The following is a 24,438-nucleotide window of genomic DNA, read 5'->3' on the forward strand; positions in this document are numbered from 1 at the left end:
ATCATGCCGTCAAAAAACGCCATTGTTGAGGGTAGGCGTGGTCACGGACCTCTGACGCCATACCCAAATATTGCTCAGATTCCAGAAACACATTTTTTGAGCAGAAGAAAGACTGATCTTCAAATACACGTATATTTCTGACCAAAAAACTGCTGTTTAACATCTGGGCTATATCACTGAAAAAGTATCCTTAACTTTTTGTGCTCAGTGTACCTGACATCAGCTCACACAAAAATGCACCATAAAAAGCACGCAGGAAGAACGCACGCTTCTTGACCGAGGGGTTGTGACAGCCACAGGCACAGTAAAACAAGTGTTTAAATTATAGCTATGCTAAATAACATTTATTTCCTCGTGATTTCGTCCATACAAATCTACGTAAAAAAACGTTGAAACGCAACATAAACCCAACGTAGGCCAACGTGAATATAACGTGAATACAACGTAAAAATGTTTGCTGGGTATACGTTTCACTCTGTCTGTGTGTTCGCACTTATACTCACGTGTATCTTCAGTGGGTCGATTCAGTCCACTGGAAGTAGGGTACACACGGTTGTCGGACAAAATCAGATTCCTCCCTGCAACCACAGAGGAAATAAAACCTTTCAGCTGTGTCCAAGACGTTTTCTTCTGCTTCAGCTGCAGCTCATGAGATTTATCCTTGGCATTCGATGTCATTAATCCAACAAATAAGCCCACAACTTTCTGGGGCACATTTCCAGTTTGTGGACCACAAAAATAAGCCCACAAATTTGTGGGGCACATTTCCAGTTTGTGGACCACAAAATGAAGGCCAAAACAAAATGTGGGGCACAAAATGTGCGCCATGAAAATAAAGGCAAATAAAAGTAGTCCTTAAATAAAATATGAAGCAAGTTTTTGTGGACCATAACATTCGATTGATCACTTTCCCGAGAAGTCGGTTTTAAGACACAATAAAACGCTCTTCCTTAGTGGAGTAAATGAATAGTATTGATGACGAAAAACATGGCGGCCGTCGTGACTTATATATATTATTGAAAACAATCTAATATTTGGCAGTTCAACACGTCCACCGGAGAAATATACCGACAAAGAAGTTGAAACACCGACTGCCCTTCTGAAGGAATTCAATCGGGATGTGAATGATACAGCTGAATTTGGACACGGTCTGCTTTGCATGGGGAGGTTGGCGATGAATCGCACTGTTCTACACTACAGGACATGTTCCTCTCACTGATTTTCAATCATCGGTTTGGATCAACCAGCAGGTAAGTTATTGTTTTTAAAATCCAAGACATGACCATTGCAAACGTGGCCTTTGTAGAACTGAGCAAGATTCATCTGTTGTGTATGTGTGTGTTACTGAGTAACTGGGTGTGACTGTGAGTGTGAGTCACAGAGTGTGTGCTTGTTGTGTTCTTTTTTGTACTCAAGATTAGAAAATGCTTGATCTTTAATCTGTATGCACATAATCAAATGCTGCTGTATCAGTGAATGAACTATGGTTGTAAAATAATAAACAAAACAATTACTGAATTAGTGAGTGATTTGGCTCTGATAGTGAAGTTGAAATAGTACTTATTTCATTTTCAAGACATGTTAATAGTTATGTTAATATTGTAATTGGTTTTTTTCAGGCCCCCCGAGAAACCAGCGATGATGTGCATCATTCATACAGCTCCTGTCTTTCAGTTCCAACAGTTTACCTTTAAACATGATACATGTACTGGAGAGGTATCAGGATGACTCGGTGTGGTGCTTTACATTACAGACTACCCCTGAAGAGTAAGTTACACATTTCTTTACCACTTACAGCTTTTGCTTGTCAAATCTGTATGGTAAAATATATGTAACATTAGGTATTGGTGATGGTAGTCTCAAGCTATAAACATGTACTGATGTAGATCATTCAGCAGTCTTTTGTTCTTTGTAAATTGAATAACAAGTACTTTGTAGATGAAATTATTCATACATGTATTTGAAGATGCATAGTAATACTGTGCATGGTAATTGATATGATGTACTTTGTATACATAATGGTACAAATATCTTTATTTTCTCTCTCCTTCCCATCTTAAATATACTCATAAAGTGCATTATACTGTTTGTATGAACATTGAACTATTGTGATGCAAGAAAGTAAAACATGAAATAGCTAGAATGAAAGATTTACTCATTACTGGAATTATTTTAAATACAGTCAGTCCTTTCCTTGGCTCACAATCACAGATCTGGCTAGTTTTTGTTTATAGTTTGTTTTTTGTTTTTTGTACATGGAATAAGAGTTACAATGTAAATTGTAATACCGCCTGTGTACTTGGATACCAGCTTCTACATTCAACACCCTGACTGCCCCTGCGAAGAGTTAGAATTTTCTGAATGAATTCACATCACATTTCTCAACAAAACTGTAATGTGTCAACGCTAACTAGGGAATGTGTGTGGGATGAGGGCTCATGCTGAATTAAAAATAATAAATAGTAACGTTCCATCACATTCCAGGAAAGCTGCTCACATCAGCAGCATAACAAGATATCATGTTGTTAGAAAGGTTTTTGTACGGAAGTCTTTTTAATTTTAATGATGAAAGATTATCTTTTTAATTTTAATAATGAAAGTATAAATATATCCATGAAATAAATGGTTTTCACAGGAAGGAATGCTGGCACCTGTAATATTACAGAACAATGTTTACAGTTTAGTTCATAGTTGTCACTGTCAGTATCACCCACACTATTCTCCATCCCACTGATCTTGTGAAGAACAAGTATTACCTCCTACCTACCTTCCCGCACCCCCACCCCCAACACACACCCTCTTCTCGATACCCAAAACATATCCCCATCAGCGCACAGCAAAGTCTGGATGTGCTCAGTAATACATTTTCTTTATTTTCCAGGAAGTGAGGTGCCGAGATATGACGTGCAGGCAGCTTGCAGAGTGGTGCCTGGCTTTGCTGCGGATGATGATCAGATTCAGTCCATTCTGCGCTGACAGAGCTACCAGAACTGCTTTAATATAGTCCATCTGAAGATGCTTACACTTACAGAGGTTTTCTGTTGCCTTAATGGTGAAATGAACATGTAACACATTAACAATAACATTCTACACAAATGTGCGGTGTGGATCAAGGGTACATTTTGACTTATGTAAGTTGTCAATTCAGCTAAATACAGGTAGTGTTTGGTATGCAGATACTTTCTTACAGCAAACAGCTGTTTGTTTGTTTTTACTACATAAAGTGGTATTATCTTTTATGTTGTTTGAGTGCTTTAAGTTAAGCTGTTCACAGGCAGTATTTTACACACAGGCTTAGCTTTGGGAGATGTGTGTGTATGTTTCAGTCAATGCGTGTTCATGTATAGACTTTGTTTGCATTATATTAGAATTTAGATCTTTTAACTGCATTATGCACATGAAATGTGTTAACCCATGACTTTTTCTTCCTTTGAATCCTAGTCAGTACTTTATCTTGTTTAAAATGTTCATTGATTCTGCTTTTGTGTCGTTCTGGTGCATCCTGGATGGTTCAATTCATTCTTATGTTGTGCTGAAATGTTGCTTTTGTAATACAGTCTGCCAAGATTGTGTCTTTCACTTCGCTTCACAGTGTCAGACCTTCATCAGGCATTTTGCATGGGATAAGAAAATCCTTCCACTTGGTCACATAGCAAAAGTCAGCACCCTGACTTCTTAGTGTGGTGATGTCTTTTCTTATTAATTTATTTCCCCCAAAAGGCATACGTGTTTTAAACAGAATTATGTCTTAAAGCTACAGTGGAACCCCCCTTTTAAGACCTCCAGATATCTGAGAAAATCAGGTCTTGAAAAGGAGGGTGTCTTAAAATGGAGGTAAATTTACAGAGGTTATGAACAGAAAGTCTGAGAAAACAAGGTCTTAAAAATGGAGGGGGTCTTAAAAGGGGGGTTCCACTGTATGACTATTGGGGATTATGTGTTTGTAAAGATAGAGCTGAGAATCCTACACAGAATTCTGTGCATAGAAGGCGGCCTGAATCTTGACCCACACTGCTGGCATGACCTTCATAGCTGCATTCAACGCTTTACTTTTACGCTGGTAACTTTACGGTTGCTCTCTCTGGATTGAGCATTTTTATTTCAACCACGGGGAACAATGAAATGCCTCTGCAGAGATTCGAACCTAGGACCTAGATTTTCAGGCCGATGTCCTAACCACTAGTTTTTTTTAATTGTAAGATGGATATATGTCTAGCGGATGCAGCTACATGTACAAATGTGCCAAATTAGAACTTGCATTCTCAGCCTATAATCTTTGGCCATTCATGTGAGTACTAAATATTGTGAATGCATGTGCGACTGCCTTTTTTATATTTAGTCAAGTTTTGACTAAATATTTTAACATCGAGGGGGAATCGAAACGAGGGTCGTGGTGTATGTTTGTGCGTGTGTGCGTGCGTGTGTGCGTGCGTGCGTGCGTGTAGAGCGATTCAGACCAAACTACTGGACCGACCTTTATGAAATTTGACATGAGAGTTCCTGGGTATGATATCCCCGAACGTTTTTTTCATTTTTTTGATAAATGTCTTTGATGACGTCATATCCGGCTTTTCGTGAAAGTTGAGGCGGCACTGTCACGCCCTCATTTTTCAACCAAATTGGTGGACATTTTGGTCAAGTAATCTTCGACGAAGCCCGGACTTCGGTATTGCATTTCAGCTTGGTGGCTTAAAAATTAATTAATGACTTTGGTCATTAAAAATCTGAAAATTGTAAAAAAAAATAAAAATTTATAAAACGATACAAATTTACGTTTATCTTATTTTCCATCATTTGCTGATTCCAAAAACATATAAATATGTTATATTCGGATTATAAACAAGCTCTGAAAATTAAATATATAAAAATTATTATCAAAATTAAATTGTCCAAATCAATTTAAAAACACTTTTATCTTATTTCTTGTCGGTTCCTGATTCCAAAAACATATAGATATGATATGTTTGGATTAAAAACACGCTCAGAAAGTTAAAACAAAGAGAGGTACAGAAAAGCGTGCTATCCTTCTTAGCGCAACTACTACCCCGCTCTTCTTGTCAATTTCACTGCCTTTGCCATGAGCGGTGGACTGACGATGCTACGAGTATACGGTCTTGCTGAAAAATGGCATTGCGTTCAGTTTCATTCTGTGAGTTCGACAGCTACTTGACTAAATATTGTATTTTCGCCTTACGCGACTTGTTTAACTTTGTTCATCTTACCACAGTCACTTCGTTGCTTATATTTTGAGTGGTAAGCGATCAAATGGAAGTATATTTGTATCGTAATTAAAATCTCGGGAAGCTCAGTGATCAGATGGTTTACTGCAGGCGGAGTGTGGCTTTAAGCTTTCAAGCAGAAAATGCAATCCCATAGTACGGGCTCAACTTTCAATAATAGCCAGATATGACGTCATTAAAAACCTTTATCGAAAAAAAAAGGATTGTGTTTTTTTTGGGGAATATCATGTAGAATATGGTGCACACACACACACACACACACACACACACACACACACACACACACACACACACACACACACACACAAACAAACACACACACACACACACACACATACACAGGCAGACAAACTTCCTCTTCTTCCCTCTATTCATTCAGCGTAGTATTGAATGAATGGAATATCTATAGTACTCTGACAATAAGCTTAGCTAAGATAAGACTATTTTAATGTCAATTTTCATTGTACAAAAAGATAGAAATGTGTCTGTTGGCACCACATCTCATATCTTATAAGACACAGACGACAATTAATACCATAATTGGACAAGCACAAGTTTCCCCGTTGCTATGGAAATAGAGAGACAGAAAGACAGTGCGAAGGAAGTCTAGCTAATTGTCTTTACTTGCGATGGAAATCAAGAGAAGAAAGAGACAGCGTGCATGCATCACCCCACGTCCCATTGAGTCTAGTATGGAATGACTGGAATAACTGGTACTCTGACAATGGATCAGATAAGTTAAGACTATTTAATGTCCATATTCATTGTACACAAATAAGGAAATGTGTCTGTTGGCGCCACATCGCATTACGCATAACACATAGACTACAATCAAAAGCATAATCGTATAATTACAAATGTCCCTGTTGCTATGGAAATGGCGAGACAGAAAGACAGATAGACGCAAGTATGGCTAATTGTTCTTACCTGCGATCACAATCAGGAGAAGAAAGGGAAACAGACAGCGTGCATACATTATCCCACTTGAACTTTTTGTCTCGGGTTTAAACCTGCAAACCAATAGAAAAGGGAACTTACTTAAATCTATGTCAAAACACTTAGTTCGTGTGACAGTAACTATATCAACAGTGTATGCAGTTTGAATGCATACATCATTCCACTTCAACTTAAAAGCTGGAAAACAAAGAGGTACGGCACGGCAATATCTACTCTAAAGAACCCGTAGGGCTACATGCATTTGATAACACAAAAGTACAATTAAAACAACGAAATAGAACAATGGGACACAACATTTCGTAAATAATAACCAGAAGTATGTCAACCTGGACTAATAGTTAACTAATCATAATCACAAATGTGACCCTCCACCACGAAAAGAGTCGCATTTCACCTCGCGCGGTTCTGCGCTAGGCTTAATATAAGTCCGGGGAGTGTCTGGTAGCAGTGTGAGGGTCACCTTAGTCACAGGCTTATAAGTCAAACAGTACCCAATATTGACGGACTGTGTGATGATATCTTCTGCTGTGGTCTGTTGAGTACCCGCTGTTACGAGCTAGTCGTGTGACAGAGAGTTTTCTTGCACACGAGACTAGATGTTTCAGCAGCAGTCGAGTGTGCAAGAAAACTCTCTGTCACACGAGTAGCTCGTAATGGCGATTATGTCTCACAGCATTGGCATAGAAAGATACAAATGAGTTTTTGGGGACGAAATAACAGGCACAAATCCAGACTGACAACACAATTGCCTTTTCACACATACCGTACACACGCATGCGCGCAGAAGATAGATCCAATTCGTTTCGTGTCTTTTTCTGGTTGAATGCATTTAACAAAGTATCAACCAACGTTTCTGAATCTTTCAATGAAAAAAAACCACTTTTTTTTAACCAAACAGCACAAACCAACGAAAGCTAAACACACAAACACACGCGCGCACTAACACAGATTGAATGCAAAGCGCGAAAGAACACGGAGAATTTTTGAAGGTCAGGTCGTGGGAAAGTCCACCCGAAATGTTCCACAGGGGAACTGGTTGTGTTTGGATTGTTCTTTTTCTCACAGTGATGTTGATGTTGTTTACAGTGCAGTTTTGAAAGAATATTTTCCGAATTTGGGGCACACTTTCGTCTTTCGGTTCGTTTATCTTGTCGAAGTAACATTCGAGTGTTTCTAAATCCAAATCTTCCATCACCGCTGGTGCAGATTAGACCTGCCTGACTGTCTGCGTGCGTGTTAGAGCTGAAGACGAAGCCTCAATCGCCAAAGCGTCACCCATCTGTAGGTTCTGAGCATCGGATGTACGTTGATACGTGGTAAGATCCGCACGGAACTGTCTATGCAACTTTTCCTAGTCACAGGTGTAAGGTTCGATCTTTTCTTTGCAATTTCGTCCTCTGTGTACGTAGCAAAGCGTTTCGCCATTTTCTGTTTTCGTTGCAGACGACGATAGTGAAAGTAGTACCTATTGTTTTGTTTTGACCTTTCGTATTCAGGGTTCTTCATTGAAGCTTTGTAAAGGGACCGTGTCGTGTAAGTGGAAAGTCGACGAAGCTTTTGAAAACAGAAATTGAATGAAGAAGAAAATGTGGCTTTCAGTTATATACAGGAGAACAGGGTTGGTGTTATTCTTTTACCGTCAAACACTTAGTACACAGATAAAACGTGATTGACTGACCAAGGCCTGTTGGCACACTATTCAGAATGCACAACAAAATGTAACAACGCTTTGATACCCATTTTTCTACGTTCGTGATCACTTGAAATGAATTCTGAAAACATAAGTGTTTAAGGTAGTGACTGAATGTATGTAAAGGTAAAAAAAATCAGAAATAAATGAATAATCACAATAATTGATTTCGGCATCAAAGTGTGTAACATACAATCTTGCACACGTTTGCTTTAGTAGTGGCAAAGAAGGAATGCGTGTGACATACAGTGATATCAAAATCGAGACCGGAGGTCGAGATTTTGATATCAGTGTCGAAACAGACCAATAGCAGAAGATATCATCACACAGTCAGTCAATGTTAGATATATTGCTAATTCTCTGGACATTTTGTATTTACTGTAAAGAAATTACAAAAAAAATTGTCTCAGTTTTGGCTGTTCCATATCCCTCCCTCTGATTATTATTTCTTTATGTTCACTCTTTTCTTGTACTTTTCAGTATTTCAAAATGTCTTTTCTTTCGAAAAGTCTTTAGTCACTTGCTCAACTAAATTCTGGGATCATTACATTTTCATATATATTGTTTTTAAATTCAGGTGTTTTTGTTTTTGAAGTGAGGAAGCAATACAGAGGTCGTCGATATCAACACTGATATCGACGGAAATGTCGTCGATATCACTTTTGCACTGAGCTCAGTTTTGCCCAATTGACCAATGGAAATCCACGTAACATATGAAATAGCAATATTGTTTGCTCTTTTCTAAAACGGGTTTCACCACCGGATAGAGCATTAAACAATCTTTAGGACAATGTAAAAAATATGAAAATCATACAAAGGTGACATGCGACTCATTCGGTGGTGGAGGGTCACACATGTGTTGACAGGACGTGGGTTTTTCTTTTCAATAAAAAGACTGAACCAAATAAGCATGTTTCATTCATATTATAACAAAGACAATACCTCAAGTTCAACAACTTTCGCTTTTGTTGTTATTAAACAAAAAATGTTTAAATTTCACTACTTTGAATTTCTGCATAAATCGACTGGTAGTCAATCAATCAATATCAATCAATATAAGGCTTATATCGCTCATATTCCGGGGGTACAGTTCTAGGCGCTCTGCAATGATGCCGTGTGAGATGGAATTTTATACGGCCAGTAGATTGCAGCCATTTTGGCGCATATTTACCTTTCATGGCCTATTATTCCAAGTCACATGGGTATAGGTAGACAATTATTAACTGTGCCTGAGGAAATTTGCCAGGAAAGACCCTTTTGTCAATCGTGGGATCTTTAACGTACACACCCAATGGTAGCAAGGTTTTCCTCAAATGTTGACAAATATTACACTGACATATATATTCTGCCTTTCTGAACTGGCAATTTAAGATTAAATCTTTCTTTCTTTATTTTGTGTTTAAAGTCGTTTTCAACCATTCAAGGTTATATCGCGACGGTTAAGATTAAATGTTCTCAAGCGTAAACAAGAAAGTGCTAAGTTATTGGGTAAAATATGTAATGTGCCGAGCTGGTCATTTTTTGTCTGAATTACCGTAAAGTACCTTGTAAGCGCCCACCCCACCCCCCCCCCCCCCCCTGTGCACCAATTCCGACCCAAAGTAGGGGGTGGGCGCTTATTAGGTACTACACCCTATGCACGAGCAGTTTTTAGTAAGAAATGTGATCTTTGATCACTTCGTAATCATATCTTCTTTCTTTTTTCATCTTCCATTGTTTTTCATGTTCGTATTGTCCTTAGAAGAGCTTGGGGAGACACATGTCGTCGCATCCTTTTCTTGTCTGCAGAGGTGCCGCTGTCGGCCGCACTGTGTCTCTGTTTCCCTTGAACAAGGGGTACGTCTTCTGGATATGGGCAGCAGTCTATTTTACTTGGCCAAAGACTGTTTTCGGCAGAGAGAGAGAAAGAGTGAGAGAGAGAGCGAGAGGAGGGGGAGTATTGTGTGTGTGTGTGTGTGTGTGTGTGTGTGTGTGTGTGTGTGTGTTTCCATTGGCGTTATTATCCAAATAGTCAAGAGCTGACAGCTTAAATGCAACGGTGTACGATTTGATCCGCGGCATCTTGTAATCATTGACTTGCAGGCGTTTAGATCCAAGGCGTGCAGACACACGTGATAGGGTTTGCAAGAAAGGGAAATCATTCACAAAACTAGCAGATCAAGTGCGGAATTTTTATTTCCCCTGATTTCAATGGTGTAAAGTGGGGGGTGGGCGCTTACAAGGTACTATACCCTATGCACGGTTTTGGACTAAAAGTGGGGGGTGGGCGTTTACTCGATACTGGGCGCTTACAAGGAACTTTACGGTAATTGCTCGGACTCACACATGAGAAAGCGGCATAAATAAATCCCTGCGCCTTGAATATGTGCGCGATATAAATTGCATATTTTTTTTTTAAATTAAAAAAAATCCCTGCGCTTAGAACTGTACCCACGGAATACGCGCGATATAAGCCTCATATTGATTTATTGATTGACCTGTGTCATGGTAGGCGCTCACACCGTTGAAACGGATTATGGAGTTTTATGCACTGCCTTGTATATTTAACTAAACTTTTGTATTTGAAATAGCCCATTGCAGTTGGTGTAGGCATTACGCTTATTTTAATCGTTTGTCTAGTATTTAATTTAATTCTCTATTTTCTCAAATGTTTAGTGTTCTTAGTATGTTTTAAGTTATATTTAATCAGAGTATGTCTGCGTGTGCTTATAACTAGTGATATTGTAAAGCGCATAGTGCTCTTAGTTATGTGCTATATAAATCTCCTCAATACAATAATCAATAAATAAGCCGGTACAGTAAAAAAACAACGTGTGAAGACCTCACACAATCTGAGAATATCAGATCTTACAATAGGAAGGAGTCTTAAAATGAAGGAACACTTGAGGAAAACACGTACAGGTCAGGACAGGCTGTTCGTTTTAAGTATGTATTCAAGTGAAAGGATGCTCTAAGTTGGTTGGTTATTGTCTGTTAGCGTCCCTTTGACCGGTAGCTCAGTTGGTAGAGCACTGGACTTGTGATCGGAAGGTCGCAGGTTCGAATTCGGGCCGGGACGGACACGGGTCAACTTTATGTGCAGACCCAGAGACGGAAGCCATGTCCCACCCCCGTGTCATCACTATGGCACGTAAAAGACCTTGGTCATTCTGCCATAAGTGCAGGTGGCTGAATACACCTAAACACGCAGACATCTGGGTAGCGCGACTCCGTTGCTGCTAGCTTTCCACTGGGAGGAAGCGACCCGAATTTCTCAGCGATGGGACAATAAAGTAATGAAATGAAATGAAAATGAAAATGAAAATGATTTGGATATGACAGTTGGTTTCCAATCTCAGTTCACATGAACATCTGCGTGACACTATAACAGCATGAACAGAATGTATGATAGAAAAAAACAACATGGTTTTGAAAGAGGAGGATGTCTTAAATGGGGAGTTCCACTGTACTCATGTGTTTCACAATTTGCTGGCCAACAAAAAGTCTAAGCCTGCGCTTGTGCTTTCGTGTTTTCCGTATAGGTGCCATCCCCTGCGTGTAAGCGATCATGTGCACAACCACATAGTGGTTTTTTACGAGCGAAAACGTCACGCTGCAGCCTAGACACATGCCCACAGTCGTCACCCTGACTGCCTTCTGTGCATATTTGGGATTTCTGATTAACCAATTTTGGAAAATGACCCATATCTGCGCAATTATGGCAAACAAAGGGAAGTAAGCGCTCTAAATGCATACGACATGTGCCATGGAGTAAGTGAGAGTTATCCGGAACCTGTCTCCTGGCACCTGAGAGAATAACAAGCATTGAACGTTTTTATTATTGCAATATAAGCTCGAACTTTGAACTTGGAGTATGCAGTCAGGCTGTTCATTTTAAGTATGTATTCAAGTGAAAGAATTGTCCTGTTCTGGTAGTATTCTATGTTCTACCATGTGGAAGTCATTGTGTGCGTGTGTGTGCGAGTGAGTGTGCGAGCGCGTGTGAGTACTGTTGTTAGTTTAGCATTGTGTTTTTTTTCTCCTTTTATTGTCATATGATTGTCTACCATAATTCACCATTATTATTTTGACATTATTTCAAAAGTGTTATGTTACAATCGTCCGCCAAATTTCATTTGCTTTTAAAGGACCATAACAGGCTATTTTTAAGGTCAGATAAAGCAGTTGGGGTTGATTTAATGATATAGGTAAGCATCTACAGATGCAAAAACCGACCAGTAAATCTCAGGTTTTGTGTTGCATCAGTCTAATTTCACACAAAATGCATGCTCAAAAAGCGACCAAATTCGTCTGCTACGCGAGACTTCAAATTCCCCGCGGCGGCAAGCCCTTGGCTGTGACGTCACAAGGGGGAGCCAGAAGCGAAAGTAGCAACGCTCGGTGTGCGTCTTTGCTGCAGCTGTGGATGCGCGCGTGCTCCCGACATCATGCCGAGAGAGTGTGCTGCTGCCGAATGTTTGGAGTTGCAAAAAAGAATCAGGCTTGCGTTTTTATTTGTTTCTATCCGACTGGGTAACAACTACAACGACGACAATTACACTGACAACAACTCGAAAACCAAGAACAACTACAATATCAACAACAACAGCTTTACACTGATAACGTGTAGGTGGAACACGATTGATTTGACACGTTACAACCTTGATTTCATCTACGACGACGACAACAACAACATTAACTTAAATTCGTGAACATAATTATACGTCTTCAACAACATAGCCAACAACAAATCCGATAGAACTTCAACTACAATCACAACAGTGATCATGGGCTGCCTAATCTATTTGCTGAGTCTGGCAGACATTTTACTTCCACCCTTGAGAGAGCATGTTTTTCCTCGTACACTTTGTGCCTCAAACCTGACTAAGAGGATACAATTCTACATTAATCCCCGATTATCAACGCAAATAGGTGGGACACTTCCGTCTCAACTCGGACGCCGCTGTAAGAACGATCTCCAGTAACAGACGCTTATAACGATACAGCCACTCCCCCAGCCTGTATGTCTACACACTGGCACCAATTAAACCTCTAACTGAGCTGTTAACCCGTGGTTTGTAAACATGTACAAATATTGTACAAATTACGTCGAACCTAAATCCGCGATTTGTGAAAAAATATATATATAGACGGCAGAAGACAACACAGTAAATAAAACATCCTAAATGTGCCACAATAAAAGAACACTAATTAATGAAAGAAAAAGATCAAGTTAATCCCCAAGTGCATACACACACACACACACACACACACACACACACACACACACACACACACACACACACACACACACACACATACACACACACACACACACACATACACACACACACACACTGTACATTTTGTACATAATTATATGTATAGGTTACAACACGAGTGGTTTTTTATATGGCTTGTATTTCAGTCAAGACCCAGCGGATGAATATCATCGGGAGACACGAGCCTCTGGCGAGTGGCTCTCGATTGATATTCCCGCTGGGTCTTGACTGAAATACAAGCCATATAAAAAACCACTCGTGTTGTAATCTGTATATCCCATTCTACCATCAAACACAAAGTGTAGACTACTAGCGGCACTGTTGCGATCTGTGGAGAGTGAAACACTGGTGACAGCGAGACTTGGCCCTTTTGCAACCTTAAACTAAGTGACCGTCGCTGAAAAAAATAAAACGAATGAGTGCATCGATAAGTACGCGGTAACACTACTTTCAGACCATTTAAAAGCTTTAAGTAAAGGTTCATAAGTTGCAAGAATGTAATGAATTCGTATAGAAATCAATTTAGTTGAAGCGCACAATTCTTTTGTTTTGCGTTTCAGGTCGGCAGAACGGGCGAAACCGGGTTGGCACCCATTTGGCTTATTCGATTCAGAATCGATTCCACGTTGTTTTTCTCGGACGTATTACTATACAATCAGGCTTATTGACAGAGAAGCAAATTTTAGGGAACAAATATGTAGGTTTAGATTTAACCATTTGCTCCCTATTTGAAATGTATCTACGTGATAAACTGTTTTGCGAGTGTGTTTGCATGGATGAACCTAAACTGGTATGGGTGTGAGGAAACGGGACCAATTTGGTGAAGTCGCGAATTGCTGACACCAAGTCTGTCACCGCCGATTGATTGCATTTTGAAGGAATATGACTGGATTACGGAAAAATCCACACATGTTAAGTTCTTGGATACCTTCATCGCCAATGTGGACTTACTGCAGAGCCAGGCAAAATAGTAGACTTGCTCGCAAAACACGTGAAACAGCCGATGGTTGATACGAAGCGAAGCCACCCAGTACGGACGCTTCTGGGTCCAGCTACGCATGACACCAGCACAGTGTTGTTGCTTTGAGTTTGACTAACAAACTCGAAACTGTCATTTAAAACATGAGCCAGATGTGTATTGATTGTGTGATTAGTCTATGTGACAGGGCTTCTATTATCTGTGCTCCCTAGCTTCTGTCAGTTCCCACACCAACACTGTGACAGACTCTCACGAACAGTCGTCTGCTTCGATGCAAGGGAGGGTACTCGTTTTTTTGTTTTGGTTTGTAGCCATGGGCATTGTAATAGTGTTCGACTGTTCAAACTAGTGTTATGCACGAGTTAATAAAACTGCGGATAGAACTCTTTAGCAGCAAAACAATTAAGAGTGTATTACAATCTATTTGTTTGGCGCAAGGTCAAAGGTCGGGAGGAAAGTAGTTCTTTGCCCAAATCGGAATCTGCACTATCATATATTTTTTTGAGTCCATGATGTATTTATTGAGCTATAAAAATACAACATATATACCCATACTAAAGTAACAGAGACAAAGAAGGGAGGTCATGGGATATATGTATATATACAACACTTTACAAAATATATTAAAACAGCAGAGTATATAAAATTTCTTTTGCGTTTATATAATTATATAATTTAAAATAATGTAAATAATGTCAGGAACATAATATAAACAAACAAGTCGCGAAAGGCGAAATTACTAAATTTAGTCAAGCTGTGGAACTCACAGAAAAAAAACCTGAACGCACTGCATTGTTCACAATGACTGTAGTCCGCCGCTCGTGCCAAACGCAGTGAAACTGACGAGACTGTTTAGCGCGGTAGTGGTTTCGCTGTGTTGCATAGCACGCTTTTCTGTACCTCTCTTCGTTTTAACTTTCTGAGCGTGTTTTTAATCCAAACATAACATATCTATATGTTTTTGGAATCAGGAACCGACAATGATTAAAATGAAACTGTTTTTAAATCAATTCGGAAATGTGATTTTGATCATAATTTTTATATTTTTAATTTTGAGAGCTTGTTTTTAATCCGACTATAACATATGTATATGTTTTTGGAATTAGAAAATAATGACGAATAATATGAACGTAGATTTGAATCGTTTTATACAAATAAAAAAAAATACAATTTTCTGATTTTTAATGACCAAAGTCATTAATTAATTGTTAAGCCACCAAGCTGAAATGCAATACCAAAGTCCGACCTTCGTCGATTTGATTGAAAAATGAGGGTGTGACAGTGCCGCCTCAACTTTTACAAAAAGCAGGATATGACGTCATCAAAGACATTTATCAAACAAATGAAAAAAATGTCCGGGGATATTATACACATGAACTTTCATGTAAACGTTCATAAAGATCGGTCCAGTAGTTTACTCTCAATCGCTCTACACACACACACACACACACACACACACACACACACACACACACACACACACACACACACACACACACACACACACACACACACACGCACAGACACACACACACAGACACACATACACCACGACCCTCGTCTCGATTCCCCCTCTATGTTAAAACAGTTAGTCAAAACTTGACTAAATGTAAAAAGCAGTTTGGTTACATCACGTTTAAAAATACGACCATGTAAACACAGATTGTTAGTACACATACACATGTATTTTGCAAAGTTTAAAAGCATCAAACAAACCAATTTAAATGTGTTTACGTCAAGTTGAAACAAAGTGAATACATACTGCAAATGTTCACGAAGAATAGTTCGTCCGGGAGCGTCCTGTTTCAGAAATTGTATGAGTAAAATAACAACACCAAAAGATATATATATAGATCCGGACGATAATCTGACTTTAATATTTCTTGCATTGTTCGCTGCAGCTGTTACATGTTCTTACTTACCGCAGTAAGCTTCTGGAACAGACAAGAAGAAAGGCAGAAGGTCAACCAAGGGGTAGCAGTTTTGTTAATTGTTTAACACGTAGTCAATATTTCACACCAACACACACACACACACACACACACACACACACACACACACACACACACACACACACACACACACACACATACACACACATACGTGTCTGAGGGGGGATATCTGGACATTTGCCGCAAAGACAAATTAATGTGTTGTATCTGGACTTATTTCTAAACGCAACATAAACGGAATGCGAGTGTAAACATGTGTTAGACTTTAAGAACACTTTTTGAGAGAAATGTTTTTAAAGACACTCTTTATTGAAAGTTACACACCCAAAAATAGAGATTCTGAAACACGTGTTATAATTATCTGGACATCCGCCACCTAAAAGTGAGTGATAGCCGGACATATGACCGGAAAGCTGTAAATAGTATCAACTTTATCAAAATAGCGTTACATATACGTGGTACTACAAAAAAGCTACAGTAGGGTTCCCTGTAGCTCAGTTGGTAGAGCACTTGACTTGTGATCGGAAGGTCGCAGGTTCGATTTCGGGCCGGGACGGACACGGGTCAATTGTTTGTGCAGAGACGGAAGCCATGTCCCACCCCCGTGTCATCACAATGGCACGTAAAAGACCTTGGTCATTCTGCCATAAGTGCAGGTGGCTGAATACACCTAAACACGCAGACACCTGGGTAGCGCGACTCCGTTGCTGCTAGCTTTCCACTGGGAGGAAGCTACCCGAATTTCCCAGCGATGGGACAATAAAGTAATGGAAATGGAAATGGAAATGGAAAATACCAAAAATTAATAACTTTTTTTTGACAGTGACAAACCACGGGGAAATTTAACTTATTTTTTCGAGACAAATGTCTCAGCAGCTGATATTTGGTAGAATTTATTGGATGTCGTTATTCAAATTCAAACCGTCAGAAACAGAAAGCTTAGAAAGGAATTACGTTGTATTGTTTTCCTGCTTTACCTGGCTCAGGTCGGGAAATTCAGGACCGAAATGACCCAAGGTGCAACTCATTCCTTTTGATGAGTTTCAAGTTTCTTAAAAGTGTTCGCAGCTGTTGGTAGACTTTATTGGATGTCATTATTCAAATGCAATCCGTCAGAGACAGAGAGCTTAGAAAGGAATTACGTAATTGGTAGACCGTATTGGATGTCATTAATCAAATGCAATCCGTCAGAGACAGAGAGCTTAGAAATCAATTACGTAATTGGTAGACCGTATTGGATGTCATTAATCAAATGCAATCCGTCAGAGACAGAGAGCTTAGAAAGGAATTACGTAATTGGTAGACTTTATTGGATGTCGTTTTTCAAATGCAATCCGTCAGAGACAGAGAGCTTAGAAATCAATTACGTAATTGGTAGACCGTATTGGATGTCATTAATCAAATGCAATCCGTCAGAGACAGAGAGCTTAGAAAGGAATTACGTAATTGGTAGACTTTATTGGATGTCATTATTTAAATGCAATCCGTCAGAGACAGAGAGCTTAGAAAGGAATTACGTAATTGGTAGACTTTATTGGATGTCGTTATTCAAATGCAATCCGTCAGAGACAGAGAGCTTAGAAAGGAATTACGTAATTGGTAGACTTTATTGGATGTCATTATTTAAATGCAATCCGTCAGAGACAGAGAGCTTAGAAAGGAATTACGTAATTGGTAGACTTTATTGGATGTCATTATTCAAATGCAATCTGTCAGAGACAGAGAGCTTAGAAAGGAATTACGTAATTGGTAGACTTTATTGGATGTCATTATTCAAATGCAATCCGTCAGAGACAGAGAGCTTAGAAAGGAATTACGTAATTGGTAGACTTTATTGGATGTCATTATTCAAATGCAATCCGTCAGAGACAGAGAGCTTAGAAAGGAATTACGTAATTAGTAGACTTTATTGGATGTCATTATTCAAATGCAATCCGTCAGAGAGAGAGAGATTGTCAGTCGGCTAAGGACTGTTTTGGTTACTTTTAGGCGTCACGTTAGCAAACACATTTGTTCTGATAGATTTTAACACCACAACACTAAATCTAAAGTCGTGGGGCAATATTCCAAACCACCGGTGAGAAAAACGTTGGTTTGTGTGTATGTTTTTCTTCTTTGGCGTTACTATTCTCGTTTAAAGGGTTGGGTTCATAAAACGGACATACAACTTAAACCGCTTGACAGAAATGCTATAACTGTAAATCATTCGAAAGGGAAGGCATTTATGTACATGTTTGTGCCACTTAAAATGACGTCATTATCTGTTTGAGCCTGTAGTTTTGACGTAATTCAGTAGGCTAAAAACAAAATCAATTGAGGCAAGTAATCGGCTTTGGTTTTCAGTGTAAAACATTTGAACAGTTCCAAGAAATGAAACATGCACATGTTAAATTTAAAAGAATAAGTAAGGCAAATTAAAAAGAGCATCTTAATATCATTTGCAGGTTTAATTGTGAGTAGTTTCAACGCAGTATATTCCGCAATACTGATAATGCGCTGACGCCAGGTGTAAACAAAGCGTTGTCGCCAACTTCACGGAAAGTGTCCCACATTCAAAACAAAATGTGTCTCTTTGAGACCACGTACAGCTTAAATTCATAATTGTGGGAATGAGTAAGGTTTGTATTTAGTACATGGTTGTTTTTCAACGAGAAATATACACGTTAACGAACATACGAACCGATTTGCCGTAGATCTGTCCTCACTCAAGCATGTTTGCCCAGTTTCATCCCATCTTACACGCCTATTTGTCAATAAATAGCCTGACAAGCCAAACTATTATGTTTATTGAAGTGTCCTGCGTTGATTTGTGAAATATCAACATTCAAAACGGTCTGTATTGTGCAAACATTCAAAAATATATGAAGCAGTCAATAGTGTGTGGTAGCGCACCGCCGCAACGTCTGAATCGCAAAAAAATGGACTCCGCGCGTTGAAAACCATACAGCATCAACACATCCTAGCCAACAATCGCTTGGCGGTACGGCAGCGTACGCTCGGTATAGCCTTGAATATACGGGGTGGTTCAAGGTAGAATCTGTTGGCAAACGTTATATTCAAAAACAATGGAAAGATTGGATTGTAGACAGCCCAGCACATAATATAGTTAACAAGGAACTTAGTCGATAAATATCGACAGGGGGCCGACTAATGGTTTAAATGTGAAATGTGTGTATAATAATGGGTGTGGGTCTGAAAGGAAGTTAGGTAGTAGTTAACATTTGTTTTGAATAAATATAATTATTGGTATTTTGACAATGTGGGTAGCATGGAAATGTAAGCATCTGAATGTAAGTCTTAGGTACCATTGTACCCAGGAAGAGAGACGAGATATAGGAGTAGGTTGCAATAGCTTGTGTGGACTTTGAGTTTTGTTTTTGGAAAGACATTGTTAAAGAAAAAGAAGACAAGTACAGTAATGCAGTATTTATTGTGAAAACCAACGATTGTACAAAGAACATGTGAGGCAACATTATGTCTATGATGGTGTGAAGAAAATTAGTTACGATTTATACTATTATTATTATTATTATTTAGACTTGAGACTGAATAGCAATAGGCGAATTAGTGTATGTTTTGTGGTGTGAATTGAAACAAAATGAAAAGTGTAAATATCTGGGAATTTGTGGTTGAAAGACTTTGTTATTTCTTGTTTGTTATTTACTATTGTATTGAAGTGAATAGCAAAACGCTGTATTTGAAAACAGCATGGGATGTATATATATATATATATATATATATATATATATATATATCCCATGACCTCCCTTCTTTGTCTCTGTTACTTCAGTATGGGTATATATGTTGTATTTTTATAGCTCAATAAATACATCATGGACTCAAAAAAATATATGATAGTGCAGATTCCGATTTGGGCAAAGAACTACTTTCTTCCCAACCTTTGACCTTGCGCCAAACAAATAGATTGTAATACACTCTTAATTGTTTTGCTGCTAAAGAGTTCTATCCTCAGTTTTATTAACCCGTGAATAACACAAGTTTGAACAGTCGAACACTATCACAATGCCCATGGCTGCAAACCAAAACAAAACAAGTCGCGTAAGGCGAAAATACAATATTTAGTCAAGTAGCTGTCGAACTCACAGAATGAAACTGAACGCAATGCCATTTTACTCGTAGCATCGTCAGGCCACCGCTCATGGCAAAGGCAGTGAAATTGACAAGAAGAGCGGGGTAGTAGTTGCGCTAAGAAGGATAGCACGCTTTTCTGTACCTCTCTTTGTTTTAACTTTCTGAGCGTTTTTTTAATCCAAACATATCATATCTATATGTTTTTGGAATCAGGAACCGACAAGGAATAAGATGAAAGTGTTTTTAAATTGATTTGGACAATTTAATTTTGATAATAATTTTTATATATTTAATTTTCAGAGCTTGTTTTTAATCCGAATATAACATATTTATATGTTTTTGGAATCAGCAAATGATGGAAAATAAGATAAACGTAAATTTGGATCGTTTTATAAATTTTTTTTTTTTTTTACAATTTTCCGATTTTTAATGACCAAAGTCATTAATTAATTTTTAAGCCACCAAACTGAAATGTTATACCGAAGTCCGGGCTTCGTCGAAGATTACTTGACCAAAATTTCAACCAATTTGGTTGAAAAATGAGGGCGTGACAGTGCGGCCTCAACGTTTACAAAAAGCCGGATATGACGTCATCAAAGACATTTATCAAAAAAATGAAAAAAACGTTCGGGGATTTCATACCCAGGAACTCTCATGTCAAATTTCATAAAGATCGGTCCAGTAGTTTAGTCTGAATCGCTCTACACACACACACACACACACACACACACACACACACACACACACACACACACACACACACGCACGCACGCACACACGCACGCACATACACCACGACCCTCGTTTCGATTCCCCCTCGATGTTAAAATATTTAGTCAAAACTTGACTAAATATAAAAACGAGTACCCTCCCTTGCATCGAAGCAGACGACTGTTCGTGAGAGTCTGTCACAGTGTCGGTATGGGAACTGACAGAAGCTAGGGAGCACAGATAATAGAAGCCCTGTCACATAGACTAATCACACAATCAATACACATTTGGCTCATGTTTTAAATGACAGTTTCGAGTTTGTTAGTCAAACTCAAAGCAACAACACTGGTCTGGTGTCATGCGTTTGGGGTGGCTTCGCTTCGTATCAGACATCGGCTGTTTCACGTGTTTTGCGAGCAAGTCTACTCTTTTGCCTGGCTCTGCAGTAAGTCCACATTGGCGATGAAGGTATCCAAGAACTTAACATGTGTGCATTTTTCCGTAATCCAGTCATATTCCTTCAAAATGCAATCAATCGGCGGTGACAGACTTGGTGTCAGCAATTCGCGACTTCGCCAAATTGGTCCCGTTTCCTCTCACCCATACCAGTTTAGGTTCATCCATGCAAACACACTCGCAAAACAGTTTATCACGTAGATACATTTCAAATAGGGAGCAAATGGTTAAATCTAAACCTACATATTTGTTCCTTAAAATTTGCTTCTCTGTCAATAAGCCTGATTGTATAATAATACGTTCGAGAAAAACAACGTGGAATCGATTCTGAATCGAATAAGCCAAATGGGTGCCAACCCGGTTTCGCCCGTTCTGCCGACCTGAAACGCAAAACAAAAGAATTGTGCGCTTCAACTAAATTGATTTCTATACGAATTCATTACATTCTTGCAACTTATGAACCTTTACTTAAAGCTTTTAAATGGTCTGAAAGTAGTGTTACCGCGTACTTATCGATGCACTCATTCGTTTTATTTTTTTCAGCGACGGTCACTTAGTTTAAGGTTGCAAAAGGGCCAAGTCTCGCTGGCACCAGTGTTTCACTCTCCACAGATCGCAACAGTGCCGCTAGTAGTCTACACTTTGTGTTTGATGGTAGAATGGGATATACAGATTACAACACGAGTGGTTTTTTATATGGCTTGTATTTCAGTCAATACCCAGCGGGAATATCAATCGAGAGCCACTCGCCAGAGGCTCGTGTCTCCCGATGATATTCATCCGCTGGGTCTTGACTGAAATACAAGCCATATAAAAAAACACTCGTGTTGTAACCTATACATATTTTTTTATCAGGTAATGCCCTAGTTTTTACAAATTGTAGCAAAGTCGATTAACTTTACTATGTACGATGTTTGCTTACAAATGACAACACACACGCGAAAAACTTAACTATTTGTAGAGTTCTAAGGCATTGCATACATTAACTATTTGTAGAGTTCTAAGGCATTGCAGACATTAACTATTTGTAGAGTTCTAAGGCATTGCAGACATTAACTATTTGTAGAGTTCTAAGGCATTGCAGACATTAACTATTTGTAGAGTTCTAAGGCATTGCAGACATTAACTATTTGTAGAGTTCTAAGGCATTGCAGACATTAACTATTTGTAGAGTTCTAAGGCATTGCAGACATTAACTATTTGTAGAGTTCTAAGGCATTGCAGACATTAACTATTTGTAGAGTTCTAAGGCATTGCAGACATTAACTATTTGTAGAGTTCTAAGGCATTGCAGACATTAACTATTTGTAGAGTTCTAAGGCATTGCAGACATTAACTATTTGTAGAGTTCTAAGGCATTGCAGACATTAACTATTTGTAGAGTTCTAAGGCATTGCAGACATTAACTATTTGTAGAGTTCTAAGGCATTGCAGACATTAACTATTTGTAGAGTTCTAAGGCATTGCAGACATTAACTATTTGTAGAGTTCTAAGGCATTGCAGACATTAACTATTTGTAGAGTTCTAAGGCATTGCAGACATTAACTATTTGTAGAGTTCTAAGGCATTGCAGACATTAACTATTTGTAGAGTTCTAAGGCATTGCAGACATTAACTATTTGTAGAGTTCTAAGGCATTGCAGACATTAACTATTTGTAGAGTTCTAAGGCATTGCAGACATTAACTATTTGTAGAGTTCTAAGGCATTGCAGACATTAACTATTTGTAGAGTTCTAAGGCATTGCATACATTAACTATTTGTAGAGTTCTAAGGCATTGCAGACATTAACTATTTGAAGAGTTCTAAGGCATTGCAGACATTAACTATTTGTAGAGTTCTAAGGCATTGCAGACATTAACTATTTGAAGAGTTCTAAGGCATTGCAGACATTAACTATTTGAAGAGTTCTAAGGCATTGCAGACATTAACTATTTGTAGAGTTCTAAGGCATTGCAGACATTAACTATTTGTAGAGTTCTAAGGCATTGCATACATTAACTATTTGTAGAGTTCTAAGGCATTGCAGACATTAACTATTTGAAGAGTTCTAAGGCATTGCAGACATTAACTATTTGAAGAGTTCTAAGGCATTGCAGACATTAACTATTTGTAGAGTTCTAAGGCATTGCAGACATTAACTATTTGTAGAGTTCTAAGGCATTGCAGACATTAACTATTTGTAGAGTTCTAAGGCATTGCAGACATTAACTATTTGTAGAGTTATAAGGCATTGCATACATTAACTATTTGTAGAGTTCTAAGGCATTGCAGACATTAACTATGTGTAGAGTTCTAAGGCATTGCAGACATTAACTATTTGTAGAGTTCTAAGGCATTGCAGACATTAACTATTTGTAGAGTTCTAAGGCATTGCAGACATTAACTATGTGTAGAGTTCTAAGGCATTGCAGACATTAACTATTTGTAGAGTTCTAAGGCATTGCAGACATTAACTATGTGTAGAGTTCTAAGGCATTGCAGACAAAGCAACTGCAAGAAAGTCAGGTTTTAGCAGTGTGAAAATCCGCTGAAAACGGTCTTATATTCCTTCTTATAACATCTTCCGACACAAAAACACCACTCTTTTATCAACCCAAAGAGAACTTCCTTGGCAAGTGTTATGACGTAATACCAGTATGTAACCTTTATTTGAGTTTCCCGACGAGTGCCAAGCACTAACCTTAACATGGAATTAGTGATGACAACTTACGCCATTGAGACACTGAAAGTGAAACCAAAATGCATATATTATGCCAGACACATGAACTTTACCGAATGTAGCTTACAGTTCAAACTGTCACATACATTCTATTTTCCGATAAAGCTACGTAGTTCTCCTTCTTTTCATTCAGCTTGCCTCCAACTGGAATAATAAAGCCTCCAGGAATTCTCCCCTGGGGCTGACAGAAAGGAATCTTTTTAGTTAAAGGACGAGTATACAAACACAATCAGTAGAACTCTGTGACTTGAATACAGCAACTACAGGCAGAATCAAGGCATGTCCTATGGCGGAATGCGTTTATTTTGCACGCCACTTGTAAGTGTGACTTCAAAAAAGAAGGAATCATTTTTATTGTCAAATTTCTTTGGTGAATTT

The 24,438-nt window shown here is 38.7% G+C and overlaps 1 protein-coding gene across 1 annotated transcript in view; it reads right to left on the reverse strand.

The window, feature by feature from the left end:
* The window catches only part of LOC138950336 (Kruppel-like factor 18), a 128,120-nt gene extending 112,177 nt beyond the window's left edge, over positions 1 to 15,943 (reverse strand). The window contains exon 1 of the mRNA XM_070322088.1: positions 15,890 to 15,943. The gene's annotated coding sequence lies outside the window, so the exon portion shown is untranslated. The remainder of the gene's footprint in view (positions 1 to 15,889) is intronic.
* Positions 15,944 to 24,438: the final 8,495 nt, after the last annotated feature.

The sequence above is a fragment of the Littorina saxatilis genome, linkage group LG16, assembly GCF_037325665.1.
Source record: "Littorina saxatilis isolate snail1 linkage group LG16, US_GU_Lsax_2.0, whole genome shotgun sequence".
Lineage (NCBI taxonomy): Eukaryota > Metazoa > Mollusca > Gastropoda > Littorinimorpha > Littorinidae > Littorina > Littorina saxatilis.